Source organism: Manis javanica, chromosome 1 (assembly GCF_040802235.1).
Source record: "Manis javanica isolate MJ-LG chromosome 1, MJ_LKY, whole genome shotgun sequence".
Lineage (NCBI taxonomy): Eukaryota > Metazoa > Chordata > Mammalia > Pholidota > Manidae > Manis > Manis javanica.
Window position 1 is genome coordinate 210,356,241 of NC_133156.1, and position 16,512 is coordinate 210,372,752.

At 36.9% G+C, this 16,512-nt stretch overlaps 1 protein-coding gene and 1 long non-coding RNA gene across 7 annotated transcripts in view; one reads left to right on the forward strand and one right to left on the reverse strand.

Moving 5' to 3' along the window:
* The window catches only part of LOC118970721 (uncharacterized), a 129,991-nt gene extending 117,353 nt beyond the window's left edge, over nucleotides 1–12,638 (reverse strand). For 2 of the 5 annotated variants that reach the window (XR_012121663.1, XR_012121659.1), the window contains exon 1: nucleotides 11,919–12,629. This is a non-coding gene — a long non-coding RNA (uncharacterized lncRNA). Of the gene's footprint in view, nucleotides 1–11,918 lie in introns of all 5 variants that reach the window. The other 3 variants (XR_012121664.1, XR_012121672.1, XR_012121666.1) reach the window with 3 other exon arrangements.
* The window catches only part of SLC8A1 (solute carrier family 8 member A1), a 374,762-nt gene continuing 369,604 nt past the window's right edge, over nucleotides 11,355–16,512 (forward strand). The window contains exon 1 of one of the 2 annotated variants that reach the window (XM_017655160.3): nucleotides 11,355–11,667. The gene's annotated coding sequence lies outside the window, so the exon portion shown is untranslated. The remainder of the gene's footprint in view (nucleotides 11,668–16,512) is intronic. The other variant, XM_017655156.3, reaches the window with a different exon arrangement.

The window sequence follows — 16,512 nt, forward strand, 5'->3', positions numbered from 1 at the left end:
TGTCCACTCAATTATTCAACAATTCCAATCAAAATACCTTGAAATTGCTTACACTTATTTCAACTTATCTCTTCATGCTCTGCCTACTATAACTCAATGAAACAGATGACAAAAAAAAAAACACTTTTCATTATAATTTATTTTAACATAATGTCTCTGCCTGTTCTACAGAAAGAAGTCTAAAGACATGATCATGCTTAACCAGGCTATCCACATAGGAAACTACAATAGAATTTAAATGGTACACTACTATAATTAGTAAAACCTTTAAACACTGATTTTTCTATAGTCAGTATCTGGTGACAAATAAAAGCAGCAAAATCTGAGTGAATTAAGGGAAATATCCTTAATATTTCTTTAGAAATTTATTTATTTAGGAATATTTCTTTAAGATTTGTTTAGGAATAGAACATTATATTAGGACTGTATGCAGATTATAAAGTCCATAATAGGCTCAGTTCCTAAAGTCAAGAATATTCTAATTCACTTGAAAAGGAGAATCTACAGTCCTGATAAAGAGAAAAAATAATTGAATACTATTTTGTTTTGTTTTGTTTTGCTTTGCTTTGTTTTTTAAGTGAGATAACAGAACTAAATTGACCCCTGAACAACATAAGGGTTAAGAGTGCTGACTCCTTGTGCAAAGTTCCACATATAGCTTTTGACTCTCCAGAAACTTAGCTACTAAGAGCTTACTGTTGACCAGAAACCTTACTGACACATAAACAGTTACACATATTTTGTATGTCATATGCATTATATCCTGTGTTCTTATAGTAAAATAAGCTAGAGAAAAGAAAATGATTTTCAAATTCTTGCAAATCTCCAAAAAATTTTCCAATATATTTATTGAACAATATCTGCATATACTGTGTTGTTCAAGGGTCAACTGTAATCATAAAGTACTATTCCCACCCTACTTGCTTTCTCCTAGAGGGAGGTCCTTGCATAAAGGCAAAGGAGTATCACTGGGCACCTATGATGGACTAGAGACCTTAGAGCCCAGAAGGACTTTGAGACCAATGTGAGCTTACTGTTTTGTTTTGCAGGGCTCATAAGTAGAAGCTGGAATGATCTCTTTGCAAATCATCAAAAACAAAAACATGTTTCTTGCAGGTTGTGTGACGTAAGTGTGGAAAGAAGTAGAGACAAGAGAGCCTGTCATTTGCAAATGGCACAGAAGAGCAAATCAAACCCTGTGAAGAGAGCAAAAATGAGACAGGTTTACCCAAGATCATCTCCCTAGATACCAAAAGCTCAGTCAGAGCCACATTTTCAATGATGACGTTAAAGCACCAGATCATAGAATCTGACCTACAAGATGTATACCACAAATAATCAAATAGTTTAACAAGACACCAAGTGAGTTAAATATCCCTATCATCTAGGGCTATTAGAATGATTTGACACCTCCAAGATGCAATCTGTTACATTAAGTACAATGATTCTGCTTTCCAATGCTCTGGGCAGAATTTAAAATGCAAGTGATCATGTAAGCACAGCAGATCAATTCTTAAATTAGCTGAAGCCCCAACACTATTCTGACTAGTGATTACACACTACACTACCCCTTCTTCCTTCTTCTCTTCTAATATATTAAATTCAATAGTTGATTTAGAAATTAAGATGTCCCTTTAGAAACAAAGAAGACACTAGAGGGTGCCAAGTGAGAACCTGCCAACTTGCTTTGTGTCTGTAAACACTTGCTTTTAGGATTGCTCTAATATTCTATTGTCATCAAAATATCACAAAATAGGAAAATTAAATCTTATCAGAAAAATCACAATTTGGACACTGCCATTAACTCCTTCATTTAACAACCCCAAAGAAAAACGCTGAGTTTGCCACATGAGGCCCTGTGGGCTCCCAACTCCTTTCAGTCACCCTAAGCCTCAGTTTAACTGGACTCCTCACAATTAGCCCAATAGATTCTGCAACGTCTTAATTCTTGGCTATTATTCTAACTTCTGTCCACCTAGATGAGTTCCTGCCTTCTCATTCACCATGTACACTCAGCACTCAGGACATAGGTACTTGTTACTTGATCTGTGCCAGTACCCGTGCCTTTCTCAGTCCTATTCCTGCTTTAAGAGTGCTAATTCAAAGGATACAATCATTCCATGAAATCATTCTTTGTCTTTCTGATCAAGGATACTTTATTTATCTATCCATTTAGTCATTTATTCACTTAAATATTATACTGAACCCCTACTGCTAAGTCCTAATGATACAAGTACAAATGGAACCTGTTCCCTGATTTTATGGAACTTGAAGACTACTCAAAAAGCAAACCAATAAAATAGTAGTTATCCTACAATTATAGATTGGAATGGCAGAGCTGTGCAAAGTGTACTTAGAAAACCTAAACCATACTGGAAGGGCCAACATCCTTTTCCCAGAGGAGAGAACAGCTATCTTGGCCTTGAAACTCAAGGAGAATTCACTAAACAAAGAAAAGAATGAAGGATATTATTCTAGGCAGGTAATAAAGACAGGGGGACAACAGCAGAATAACTGTGAGGAAAACCAAGGTTTTCCAGGTGGCCAGATTGTACATGCACTGCAAGCCATTTCCAGTGGTGTAAATGGTGAAAGGACCTTGGTGGGTGAATGAACAGCAAGGAGATGGGATTAAAATAACGACAGCAGGGAAATCTTGAAACATTTCTAAGAAGTTAAGAAATTTATCCTGACTGGTTTGGGGATGCACTGAAAAATGCTCAACAGGGAGTGGCAAAACCAGAATTTGGTTTTGAATAGCACCACCATCCACCCAAATGCTTCAGCCAGAAATCTAAGAAGCAAACATGCCATCACCTTCTCTTTATCTCTCCTATGTAATCCACCAAGTCCCAGATTTCATTGTTAAATATATCTAGGTTCCATCTACTTCAGTCTCCTCTGCTGCTACAGTCTTAAACCAGGATCTACCAAGATGTCTTCAGGAATTTTTGAAGGATATACTAACTGGTCTTTTACTTCTATCATCTACATAACATCATGAATGATCTTCTAAAAATGCAAATCCAATCATACTGTGCCACTGCTTAAAATGTTTCATTGACATGATCCTAAAGAAGGTGATTAAAGAAGGTCCTCCTAGAAACCTCGTATCTCATGTGAGACCCAGAAGATTTATAAAAGCTAGTTATTCAAAAAACCAGAAAAAATCAGAGTCACATCATTAATATAATGAGAAGGTGGCCCATGGAGTGGCAGATGATCTTTACAGAACAGGGTTTATGTACAGAATTTAAATAAAATAATAAAAGGCACAAATGGCAGCCCCTCCACAACAGAGAAGTGAAGAATAACAGGTGATAAAGTCAAGCCTTGCAAGTCCATATCTTAAAGCCCTAATCCCAATGTGATGGTAGTTGGATGTCATGGGGCCTTTGAGAGGTAATTAAGTTTGGATGAGATCATGAGAATGGAGACCTCATGATAGGACTGAAGTCTTTATAAGAGGTTGAAGAAACCAAAGCTCTCATTCTCCATCATATGAGGGTACAACAGGAAGGCAGTCATCTGTAAGCCAGGAAGAGGGCCTTCACCAAGAACCCAACCAAGCTGGCACCCTGATCTCAGAATTTCAGCCTCTAGAACTCCTGAGCGTTCATAAATGTTTGTTGTTTAAGTCACCCAGACTGGTGTTCTGTTGATGCAGCCTGAAGACAGCTCTTAAGGAATATAGCAAGATCCCCATCTAAGTTCATCTATTGATCAGTAACCAAGATTCACAATCTAAAAAAAAAAAAGAATGAAGTACAGTGTTGTTTGGTAGACATTCTATCATTGATTGGTGATTTCAATTCAACAAAAACATATAAAGATCAAAATGGGGCTGCAAAGACCACAAATAGCCAAAGCAATTCTGAGAAGAAAGAATAAAGTGGGGGGATCTAGCTCCCCAACTTCAAGCTCTACTACAAAGTCACAGTAATCAAGACAATTTGGTACTGGCACAAGAACAGACCCATAGACCAGTGGAACAGAATAGAGACTCCAGACATTAACCCACACATATATGGTCAATTAATATACAATAAAGGAGCCATGGACATACAATGGGGAAATGACAGCCTCTTCAATAGCGGTGTTGGCAAAACTGGACAGCTACATGTAAGAGAATGAAACTGGATCATTGTCTAACCCCATACACAAAAGTAAATTCAAAATTGGTCAAAGACCTGAATGTAAGTCATGAAACCATAAAACTCTTAGAAAAAAACATAGGCAAAAATCTCCTGGACATAAACATGAGCAACTTCTTCATGAACATATCTCCCCAGGCAAGGGTTGACATCCAAAATATATAAAGAGCTCATGCACCTCAACAAACAAAAAGCAAATAATCCAATTAAAAAATGGGCAGAAGAGCTGAACAGACAGTTCTCCAAAGAAAAAATTCAGATGGCCAACAGACACATGAAAAGATGCTAGTCATCAGAGAAATGCAAATTAAATCCACAATGAGATATCACCTCACACCAGTAAAGATCACCACCATTCAAAAGACAAACAACAACAAATGTTGGTGAGGTTGTGGAGAAAGGGGAACCCTCCTATACTGCTGGTGGGAATGTAAACTAGTTCAAACCATTGTGGAAAGCAGTATGGAGTTTCCTCAAAAAGCTCAAAATAGAAATACCATTTGACCCAGGAATTCCACTTGTAGGAATTTACCCTAAGAATACAGCATCCCAGTTTGAAAAAGACATATGCCCCCCCATGTTTATCACAGTACTATTTACAATAGCCAAGAAATGGAAGCAACTTAAGTGTCCATCAGTAGATGAATGGATAAAGAAGATGTGGTACATATATACAATGGAATATTATTCAGCCATAAGAAGAAAACAAATCCTACCATTTGCAACAACATGGATGGAGCTAGAGGGTATTATGCTCAGTGAAATAAGCCAGGCAGAGAAATACAAGTATCAAATGATTTCACTCATCTGTGGAGTATAAGAACAAAGAAAAAACTGAAGGAACAAAACAGCAGCAGAATCACAGAACCCAAGAATGGACTAACAGTTACCAAAGGGAAAGAGACTGGGGAGGATGGGTGGGTAGGGAGGGATAAGGGGGGGGTAAGAAAGGGGGCATTACGATTAGCATGTATAATGTGGGGGGGGGGCACAGGGAAGGCTGTGGAACACAGAGAAGACAAGTAGTGACTCTACAGCATCTTACTACGCTGATGGACAGTGACTGTATTGGGGTTTGTGGGTAGGACTTGGTGAAGGAGGGAACCTAGTAAACATAATGTTTCTCATGTAATTGTAGATTAATGATACCAAAATAAATTTGAAAAAATGGGGCTGCAGTTTTAAGAAAGGCTAGGCCAAATGCCTGTAGGCAAAGTGGTCTCCAGCCTGCTCACTGGGGTACAGACCTGGGTCCTGCTGAGGACCAGAGACGCTACAAGCAGCACCAGTATGTAGATGAGTGACTCAGTGTTTTGGATTTGTGAAGCTTCCGTCTGAGAATGCTACCAAATTTTAAGAGTTCCATTTCCTTCTAGACACGTCAGCACTTGATCATAGAGTAGGAGAAAGTCACCTCAGAGTTTCACTAGCTAGTACAACCTGTTTTATTAAAAATGAATGCAGGTATTGATGATGTGATATTTTGTTAGAATCAGGGAGACAGTCGTGGACCAGATAAGAATCTCTTGTATTTTGGAAGGGGCTACATTTTAGACACCTCATGCTAAATATCATACACCTCATGGTCTCCTATTTCATTTGCCAATTTTTTCCCTGTTGTTAGATCAACCCTCATGTCTTTAATGACCATTTTCAGATATTCTTGCCCTTGGGTTGTCTATAAAAGAAATATATAGATGAAGTGGTTTGTGCAGCCCTGAAAAATAAGAGGCTGCTCATATAGCTACCAATCTGTGAAAACACCACAGCAGAAAAATATAATTGAAAGTCATTCAGTCGGTCTGGAGGAGAAGGAAAGACAGAAAACACATTGGTTAATATAAAGGAAATTGTATGTCAGAAGACTCAACCATAAAGTTTGGGAGTTTGTCCCTATGAATGTTGGTGTTCTCCAGAGACAGAAGGAACAGGGAAAGCCAGCCCTTCCCCTATACTTGGATTTTTAAGAGACCGAGCCAACCCAGAAAATTACCAATCATGGTATTATATTAAACTTCAACAGTTTTGCTAATAGATCTATCTCTTTCCATTAAATAAAAAATGTGTTAAGGAATATAGCAAGATCTCATTTCAGTTCATCTGTGTATCAGTAACCAAGATATACATTGATGAAAACTTGGTCTTACAAGGTTAGTGGTCAATTTCTCTGTATGTGAAAGAAAGATAATGATTGTCAATAGTAAAGTACACAAAAAATTTACTAAGCTATTAATCTGTGTAAATAATAACAGAAAGCTCCTTCCTGGCCCCCTCCCCCACCATTGCTACCTTGCCAGTTTAAAATGACTCTCTGGCTCCCCAGCAGCCCTAGTAATTTCTAATCCACTTAGCATGTCATATACTGCCCTTCATAATGTTGTACATTTATTAAGTGTCCAATGTTCACATGCTAGATATAATATTAAATAAGACATGGTTCTAGAACTCAAGAAATTAATGGTATAGTTGAAGAGTCAATGTAGCACCATAAATTGTACAAAGAATTAGCAAAGTGCAGCTGGAGAATGGATGGAAAATTCAAGGAAGGTTTCATGGTGGTAGTGGTCTGTAGTTTGATCATAAAAGATAAGCAGCACTTTGAAAAGAAAAACATATGCTATAGCTTAGTCATAGAGGTTGTGTTATGCATGAGGTATAGTGAAGAGCTCATTGGAATTAGAGAATAAGTTACATATGAGAGGGTGCTAGGAGATGTAATTGCATAGGATATCAGTGAAGATTGAAGTGTACCTTTTAATCACTGGGAAGCCAAGCATGGTTTTAACAGAGCAACAAATATGGAGATTTGCTATTGATGATGATTTTGTCATAGATTCATATTTTAGGAACATAAAAAGTGGAAAATGAACATATATTATGAAGAGACTGGTATTAGGTAGATCAGAGCAGAAGCTCTTTCCATAGAGAAATAATGGATGTCATGAGAACAGTGTTGGACAGACTGAGATCAAGACATGCTCTTAAGGAATTTGAGGAATTTGTGGTGATTAAATGCAGGGGGCATGGAAAAGGAACAAATGCCACTGAACTTTCCAGCTTGAGATACTAAATGTGTATATGTATTTGTATATGTATATGTTTATTCAAACACATAAAGCCCTACTTATGAAGAAGAAATAAATACCAGGTAGAGTGGTTTGAAGGGGAAAGATGTGAGAAGTTCAATCTGGGACATGTGTTATTTTAGGTCACTGAAGTATATCCAAGAGGAAATGTCAAACAAAATTGGAAATATGGAGAATTTATATTCCAGTACAGAGAGTATAGAGGAAGGGTGCCATGAAAAGAGATAGATATTTGAAAATTAGTAGCTTATGTATTGTAGCTGTGATCATGGCAATCATTGACACAACTCAGGAAGAGGAGAGAAAGAAATAGAAAAGGGACTAGATGTCTGAGTTTTGTACCTGAGATATAATTGTCCTCCAAACATTATGTTAAAATTGAAAGCTCAGTATTTTTTAGAAGAAAGCTTGCTGAGATCTGAAATTTTGTAGAATGATTGTATTTTAAATAATGAGATAGATTTGGTTGCATTTAGCAAAAGTTGTATTGAAGGGAGCTAATTAAGCAAATTATTATTTATTATTATGTATTACAATAAATTATAATAACTTATGTTATTATAATATTATTAAACAACTCTTATTGAATGTTAAATTCAAACTTGGATGTTGGCATTAAAAAATGGAGGACAAAGAGGACGTGGAGGAAAGGAAGGCCTTGTGAACTTTTGGTGGGAACGTAAACTAGTGCAGTCACTATAGCATGGAGTTTCCTCCAAAACTTAAAAATAGAAATGCCATATGATCCAGTAACTTTACTTCTGGGTATTTACCAAAAAAACCCAAAAACACTAATTCTAAAAGATATATGCACCCCCTATGTTTACTGCAGCATTATTTATAAATGGCCAAATATGGAAGCAACCTAAGTGGGTGGAGAGGATGTGGTATACACACACACACACACACACACACACACACACATGCGCACACACATACACACACAATGGAATATAACTCAGCCATAAGGAATAATGGAATTTTGCCATTTGTGACAATGTGGATGAACCTAGAGGGTGTTATGTTAAGAGAACTAAATTAGACAGAGAAAGACAAATACTAATGATTTCACTTACATGTGGAATCTAAAAATCAAAACAAACAAACAAACCCCTAGAAACAGACTTATAAATACAAAGAACAAATGGGTGTTTGCCAGAAGAAAGGAGAATGGCGGGATGGGTAATAAGAGATCAAGAGGTACAAACTTCCAGTTTTAAAATAAATAAGAATGGGGATGAAGAGTACAGTGTAGGAAGTACAGTCAATAATATCATAATACTTTTGTATGGTGACAGATGATAACTACACTTATTGTAATGAGCATTTCATAATGTATATAAACGTCAAATCACTATGTTGTATACCTGAAACTATATAATATTATGCCAACTATATATCGATAAAAAAATTTTTATTTCAAGATTAAAAAAATAAATTCCATTGGAACTTTATTTGGTTTAAAATAATTAATAAAATATATTCCAGTGAAAGTGATTACCAAGCCCCAGGGTCTATTAAATTTTAAGTGTTTATCATAGGGTTATAATATTGACATTTCTACAACCTCTCCAAATTTCCATACCATGTACAGCTACCTTCCACAGCAGCTAAATCCCAGCAATTATTATTTTTTAAACTCTGGGTTAAAAACTAAAATAAACATAACAAAAAGCTAAGAAGCTTGTACGTGATTTTAACTGAAATTTCCAAATAATATCTATTATGCTCAAATTTGCATATCTTCTCTCTAAAGTTGCAATCTATTTTGTTGCTTCTTTTGTTTCTTTGTTTCGGTTGTGTTTTCCTATTTGCTTCTTTCCAGGCAGTATTTATCAAACCTAATGCTCCCTGAACAAATGAGCATTTGGTTACCCGGCCACAGGAAAAATACTACTGATTTTAGCCAACTTTGTACTCAGTAGAAAGAAAAGAAGTAAGTACTTCTTAAGAGATAGGAAGTTTAAGAAAGATACAGTAAAGATACTTTTCCCTGCTTCTCCCATTACCTACAACTAAAGCCCTAAAAAAAGCACAGAAAACTCTGCAAGGTAGAGTGCGGAAGGCAGACCAGCGAGGGGCACTGGGACCCTTGAACAGCGTGAGGATGAGCTCCCCGCGTTTTCTCTTGCCTCACATATCCCAAATTTGGAGCAGAAAGAAAAGTCCTAACAAAAGCCCAATCTCTCAAAATGGATGAGATTCTCTCTTTGTGTTGATTATGATTTTACTTTTCTCATGGAACAAGAAGTCTAGAGGTGGGTAGTTCAGCATGACACTGTCGAGACCTGAAGTTCTTTCTGTCCGTCTGGTCCACCTTCCTGACCTTGCAGGGGCCTTTGTCCTCCTGCTCCTCCCCTCCTGGTCACCAAACAACTGCTGAAATTTCAGGCTAAAATGTACTTTCTGGGAAGGAAATAAGTGGAGGGGGTACCAGGATGAGAGGGGCAAATGCTGCACCTGTCCCTTTTTAGCAGACAAATAAATGCTGCCCTGAAGTCTCACCCAGAGGGCTCCTGTTCACACCTGCTTGGCCAGAACCGTGTTACATGGTCACTACCAGCTGCAAGGGACAATGAGGAAAAAAAGAGTTTTGCTTTTGGACTTCTAAGGAGAAAAAGGCAAGGGAAGAGAAGGTATTGAATGGCTCCTGAGTAAAGCAACCATCTACCATGTTCCTCCCTTATCTGCCTTTGGTCAGCTTTTTAAACAGCATATCTTAATGTTTCATTAGATAGAATTATTATATAGAATATATATTATTATATAGATGATACATTATTATGCAGATGTTCTATAAAATATATAGATAATATAGATAACATAATAAATATGTAATATATATCTAATTGGAAGTAGGTGGGAGAGGTTTGAATGTCAAAATACTTCGCATTAAAAACATCTTGCCCCTTCTGGCCTTAATGCTTTTGCCCAGAGGTTACTGGAATCTAGGATTCCTCAAACTTGCCACTAATATATGTTTTGTACTCTTCTCTTTTTTCTTTTATTTCTTTTATGGAAATTTTAAAACATACATAAAGTAGAGAGGACAATATAAAGAACCCTCTACCACTACCTTGATTGCCTGCAACAATTACCATTTTGCCAGTCTTGTTTTCACTATCCCTCCTTTTTTCCTCTGGAGTATTTTTAGCAAACTGGTCCCATTTCAGCGCACTAAGATGAATTGTCCCTCAAGTTTCTTTTTTCTTCTCAAACAAGAGACTCTATAAGAGTTTTAATAGGATTTTGAAAATGAAACTGGCCAATGGAAAATGTTATTTGGAAATCCCCACCCCACCCCTCATATTTTGATCTCTTACACACAAGAGTAACAACAGATTGAAAAAAAAGAGAAGACATTTTAAAACTGAAAGCTCAATTTCCAGGAATTGGAAGTCTTAGTGGACTTTCTGCAATCCCTAAGGGAGTACTTCTCACCTGTTCATTATACAGGATTTATCCTCCCACCCCTCAACCCTGCCCTCCTTACCCTCCTGCCCCCTAGCCCCCCACCCCTTCTCGCTTAAGATTTAGGTCACAGTTTTGTGTCATTTGAAGTATCACAGTTAATACGTGTAGTAATTAGTATTCTATTCATGTTTACATTCTTTTAGCATTAAATAAAAACAGTTTTTTAAATCTCTAACCATGGGCTAGCTAGGAGTTCAGTAAGAAGTGCCACAATATCCTACATGAGAAGTTGTTCAAATATAAACCTGGCCTTTCCTCTCTTAGAGATCTTAATTACTTTGACCTACTGCTGCTATCTTGCCCTTGAAAATAAATAGTCCAAAGTGTTAACAACCATTCCCAATTAAATAATACATTATGTATGTATTCATCCACATACAATGTTATCCATTTGTTCAGCTATTCATGTATATATTCATCCATTCACTAAACATTTTGCAGGTCCCATACATATTTTATCGATAAAATCTTTAAGGGTGAAGACCAGGTAACAAACTATCATTGTGTCTCTGTTTTCACAAAGCTAAGCAAATCTACATCCTGCAAGCTCTGTGTAGGAATCAGGCAAAAACTGATTGTCTGGAGGGTAGAAATGCCAATCTGAAAGTGTATTTGCAAAAAGGCATAGTGGCAGGATGGTGGGGAGGGAAATGGGCCTGGCTGGAAGGATTTCTATATGTGTATTTTTAACATCCATGTGTTGGATGAAGCAGAGAGCTGCCAGATAGCTTCTTTTCGACAGCTTGGAGTTACTGTTGGGAACAGATCCATGTATGGAAGCGAAAGCCGAAAGGCACAGATAAGCAGAGATCCAGCTATGCAAACCATGTTTAGAGACACTTAAAGGACAAGCAACTCAGGTCCTTTCTTTCTGGTAAATTTGGAGAAGTCACCATCCCGGGTCTTGTTTCACATCCAGCCCATGCCGACTGAGCAGCCCAGACTTGACAGAGGTAGGTGCAGGGCTTTTGTGATGAGACTTATCTAAAAGATCATTCGGAAATATTCCCTCCTGTACTCTTGATGTCCTTTAAGGAGCGCTGCCAGATAATATTTTGAAAAAAATAGAAAGATTTGTGTTGGGGCTGGTGACTAAGAGGTATTTAACAGCTCTGCCTTCACAAGCCAGGGCAGCGTGGTTACAGAGGGAAAGTGACAGCACAGAATTGCTGCCAAAATAATGCCTTTGTCTGGAGTCACTTACCGTTCGGATTTTTGTGAATACGAATCTTCCTCAATATTGCCAGCACCCTTGGAATGAACCACAGCTCCCTGTTCTGGTGCTGGGTGGTTTCGGCTGGGGACGGTAGGAGTTGCCTTTTTCCTTGCTTGCTTCCCCGAAGCCAGCAGAGACGCACATGTGTGACTCCTTCCTCAGGCATAGGAAGAACTGCTTGTAAGTGACATTATTATTTTTGGCAGCTGAAGTCATTCTTGCAGTGTTTCTCAGCGGATCGGAGGTTGATTACATCCTGTTCAAAGATTTCCTGGGTCACTTTCACAAACATGGAGTGTTGCGCAAGTTGAAATCGTTGAAACCAGATGTAAACTCTGGACTTTTCTCAGTACCTTTAACATTTTCTTACTTTTTTTTTTTTCATTAATAACTGAAAACTGAGGGACTTGAGGGAAAATTTTCCAGAGACTGACATAGTTTTGCCACCAGGGATGTTTCGGGAATAGTAGATCAGAGCAGAGTGACAAAAGCTGTATGTCTCAGGGATCCACAGTGCAAGTATGAATATGAAGGCAGGCACAATGCCAGTGTCTGTATGACTGTAGTCTGTTTTCTAGAACACTGGTTAACCCAGCCAAATCATATCAATTACACTCTGAAATGCTGCTACAGCTAATTACCACATTGTAGTAACTCTATCATTGAGGCAGTTCTTTTTAAATTGTTAGCAAAATCTGTGAACTCCTGGCAAACACAAAGTCAATGGAAAAAAACTACAGTTTTTTTCTGTAAAACGTGAGTATTTTTCCAAGATCGAATTGAAAGAGTTTTCACACAAGATAATCGAATTTAAATGCAGTATTTCTCTTGCTGAGAATAATGTGTCTATACTTCAAGTAAGATATGAACCAACTCTTCATTTAACTAACAAGTTCTCAATCGTATGCTAGAGCATGAGAGGGGAAAAAAAGGAAAGAAAACATGAATGTGGTTTTTCCTTCCCTGATGACAAAACATGACACAGAAAATTATTAATAAACAAGTGTAAGAAAATAATAAAATAGTTTGTGATACTGACCAAGGAGATGTTCTTTGGATAAATTAGATAGCCAGGAAAGGCAGTTCACTCATGGGATACATAAGAAGGGACTTCAGTTATGTGGCAGTTTCTTTGAGGTTGGGAATGTTCCATAATGCCAAAAAAGTGACAGAGGAAGAGGATTATTTCAATAATAATGCATTATCCTTTAAACGACTGTAATACTAAATTATGGGTGTTTTCATTAAATTATTCCTTATCACATCTGATATATTTTACACAGACAACACGTTAAATTAACTACACATTCAAACTTACATTTCCACATCTCTAAATAGCCTATTTTACTTCACTTAAAAATACTAATATTATTCTGTATCTGCACTGGCGAGAGAGAGAGAGAGGAAGAGACAGGCAATAAACTATGTCTGCTTTCTTTAAACTAACAGAGACAGGCTGGCATAACTTAAGCTAAAGGGTAGCAGGCCTACAGAAGAACATTTTAAAATACTTAATTAAACACTACACACCAACCAGCTTTCCAAAAGGAATAGCAGAGCAGGAGTTTTGGCAATTTTCAGTATGTAAAAGGTCATTATAAATGATGTCACTAGTATCTGGGAGCAGATGCAACTCGTGTATGACATCATCTACTGTTTTCTCATTTGTTTATTGCCAAGTATATTTCAAGTGTGCAATCCTCGTGAGAAATGTCTGCTCCTGTTTTTCCTGAGCAAATTTAAATTCTATAAGTCATAAAGAATAACTTACTGCTCTTTGTAGATATGTTAACATCTATGGGAAAATATTGACAAATCGTCCAGCTACTTGCCCTTGTGACATATGACTTCTTAAGCATTCAGTGACAACTATACAGACAGAAAAATCTTGAGGATTTTTCAAGAAGAGAATTGGAAGTATTATTGACTGTCTCATGTGAAAAAAAATGAACTGGATGCTGTATGCTATATTATTAGTTGAGACATGAAGCAAATTCATGGTAGCAAAAAATGACAGAAAAGTAGAAATTTAGTCTAACAGCATAAAGCACAGATTTGAGGCTTCTGCCTATATAATCAAACCAGACTGTATAGCTTCTGTGCCAGGTCCATGGTGCTGCAATGAGCAGGAGAAGCAAACGTTTTTGGGGGCTTATCCTTGAATAGTGGGAGGGTTTGTATGAAAATAAGAGAAGAGATTTAGTTTTCCAGAGGCATGCAAAATTTTGACGCACAGGAAAAGTCACTAAATTTCAAGGAAATGATGCCCTTTGTTACATAAAAAAAAACTCCTCTTGGAAATTTTAAATAAAATTTTCTCAGGTGATTAAAAACCATGGGACATTACCTGTTCCTAGACAATTCACAGAAGATTTTAAGAACTTTAAAAATGACAGGAGGCATGAGATTCGGGGATGGTACTGATGAGAAATTTGAAGACGAGAGAAGCTTTATACTTTTTCCAAGGTCAATCCATGGAAAGTGATGTTTCCGCAGAAGTCAGATCACCTAGTTTTCAGAACAGAACCGATCTGCATCTCTTTAAATTTCTTAATCTTAAAGTTACATTATATTGTCAAATGTCAAGGCAAGATATTAGAGGAAAATGCCATGCACTCTTAAGAATTTTTAAGGTACTTTTAAGGTATATAAAGTAATGATAGGGGGAAAAATTTCCCCGGTACTTAATGTTTCTGAGGAGCAAATGGCTGTTCCCACTACACTGACTGACGTCTTCCCTAAGATGAGCTGTTGTTGTCAACTCTGACTGCACTTTGGAAATCACTTAGGGTAGGTGATGTCTGATGAACTAAATATGCTCATGGAGTTCAGGCAGGAGTAGTTTATTTTTTTTAATCTACCCCATGAAGTTTTAATGTGCAGCCAGGATTACGAACCACTTCCTTTTTTCAATAAAAAAAAAGGTAGCCAGTTGTATTTATTTCAATAGAGAGAATTAACCACAGCTGAAGATAAAAAAAAAAAGTTCTCTTCCTCAAAAATGTGATTTCTTTGGAAGTTTTATAGATGTCATCTTTGCTGACAGGCAGTTCCTAATAAAATACTTCAACATATTTAAAAAGAAGTTTCCTCTATAACGAAAGATTGACATGGGTCTATCTGATATCTCTCATACTCCTTAGACTGAAATCTATGTGTATGCTAGCTACAATTATTGATAGGTAAAAATATACATATGTCTATCTGATGTTATGGCTCTTAACTATGCTGCTAAATGAAATTTTATATTGCTTTAACAAATTGTCAAATAGCTATCTTGAAAGGGCATACTAACTTTGGATAGCAACAATGTTATAAACAATAATCAAATCATCTCCTCTTTTACCTTTTGCCTTTCCAAATGTTGAGAAATTTGAAAAGAGGGTATGTGATTTTGTGCAGACAATATATTAAGTTATCACATATCAAAATATATGAATAAGAAACTAATGCTAGCCAAGATACTAAGAGGATATGTAGGGTGACAAAAGACTCCTTACATTTAAATGGGAAATGCAGACCAGGCTCTCCAAGCCCTGCAAACATGATTCTGGGCTGAATGCACGTAAGATAAATAACTCCTCTGGATTTCAGTTCAGCATACAGAAGACTATCCAAGATAATGGGTAGAAGCAGCGATGAGTCATGACTACAGAGGATGGCTGGAGTTGGCCTGAATTTCATTCTTGCTCTTCAATGTATTGATGGCTGTGTGACCGTGGACAGGTCATATCAGCTTTGTAGGCCTCTATTTCCTTCTCTGTAAATTGTGCACAATAACAGCAATAACCGTACTGAAGGGACCAAATGAAAAATGCATAAAGAGTTTAGCATAGTGACCAATTAATGGTGTTACTATCTTTGTAAGCAATACTAAAATCAATTGTGCTTTACTTAAAAGACTGTTTTCCATGTTACTAGAAATACGAAGCAAAAGAGTGACCATGTTTCGAGGAGAGTATAGATGAATTCTTAATTGCTTTCAACTCAGTTTCTAAAATCAACCCAGCTGACATTGAGCATTTGGGAGATACTGATTAAATAATCTTTGATTAGCCGATTATGAATATTGACTTCCCTTCCTACTCCAAATCATCCCATGAAGGTAAGCCCGAAACTGTCATTTAAGATATAACAATATATTCACTCATGAATCTTAAGAGGAAAAAAATGTCAAAAATGAAGTCATAGCATAATAGAAGAGATGGCACCAGTCAACAGGACATTTCTTCAGTTATTTTCTGAGCAAGGTGTAGTTTAGGTAGAGATACAAGAATCCATTGAATATTTATTCAAATCCATGCATTATATTCCAAGTAATAATAAACAATAGTAATTACAATTCTAGTCCTTTAGTCTGCCCAGCAACTTCTCTGAGAGGTAAGACGGTATCATATAAGAAACAGCATCATGAACCATGATCAATTGCAAGCTGTTGTTGAATTTTATTTAAAGAAATATAATTTTAACAAACTATTTCTAAATCTTAACTTTGCCACTGCTTTACCCGTGTGGATAAAATACATCCACGAAATAAAAAGTCTTGTATCCCTCTTACTGTCACGCTGATCATCTAATAACT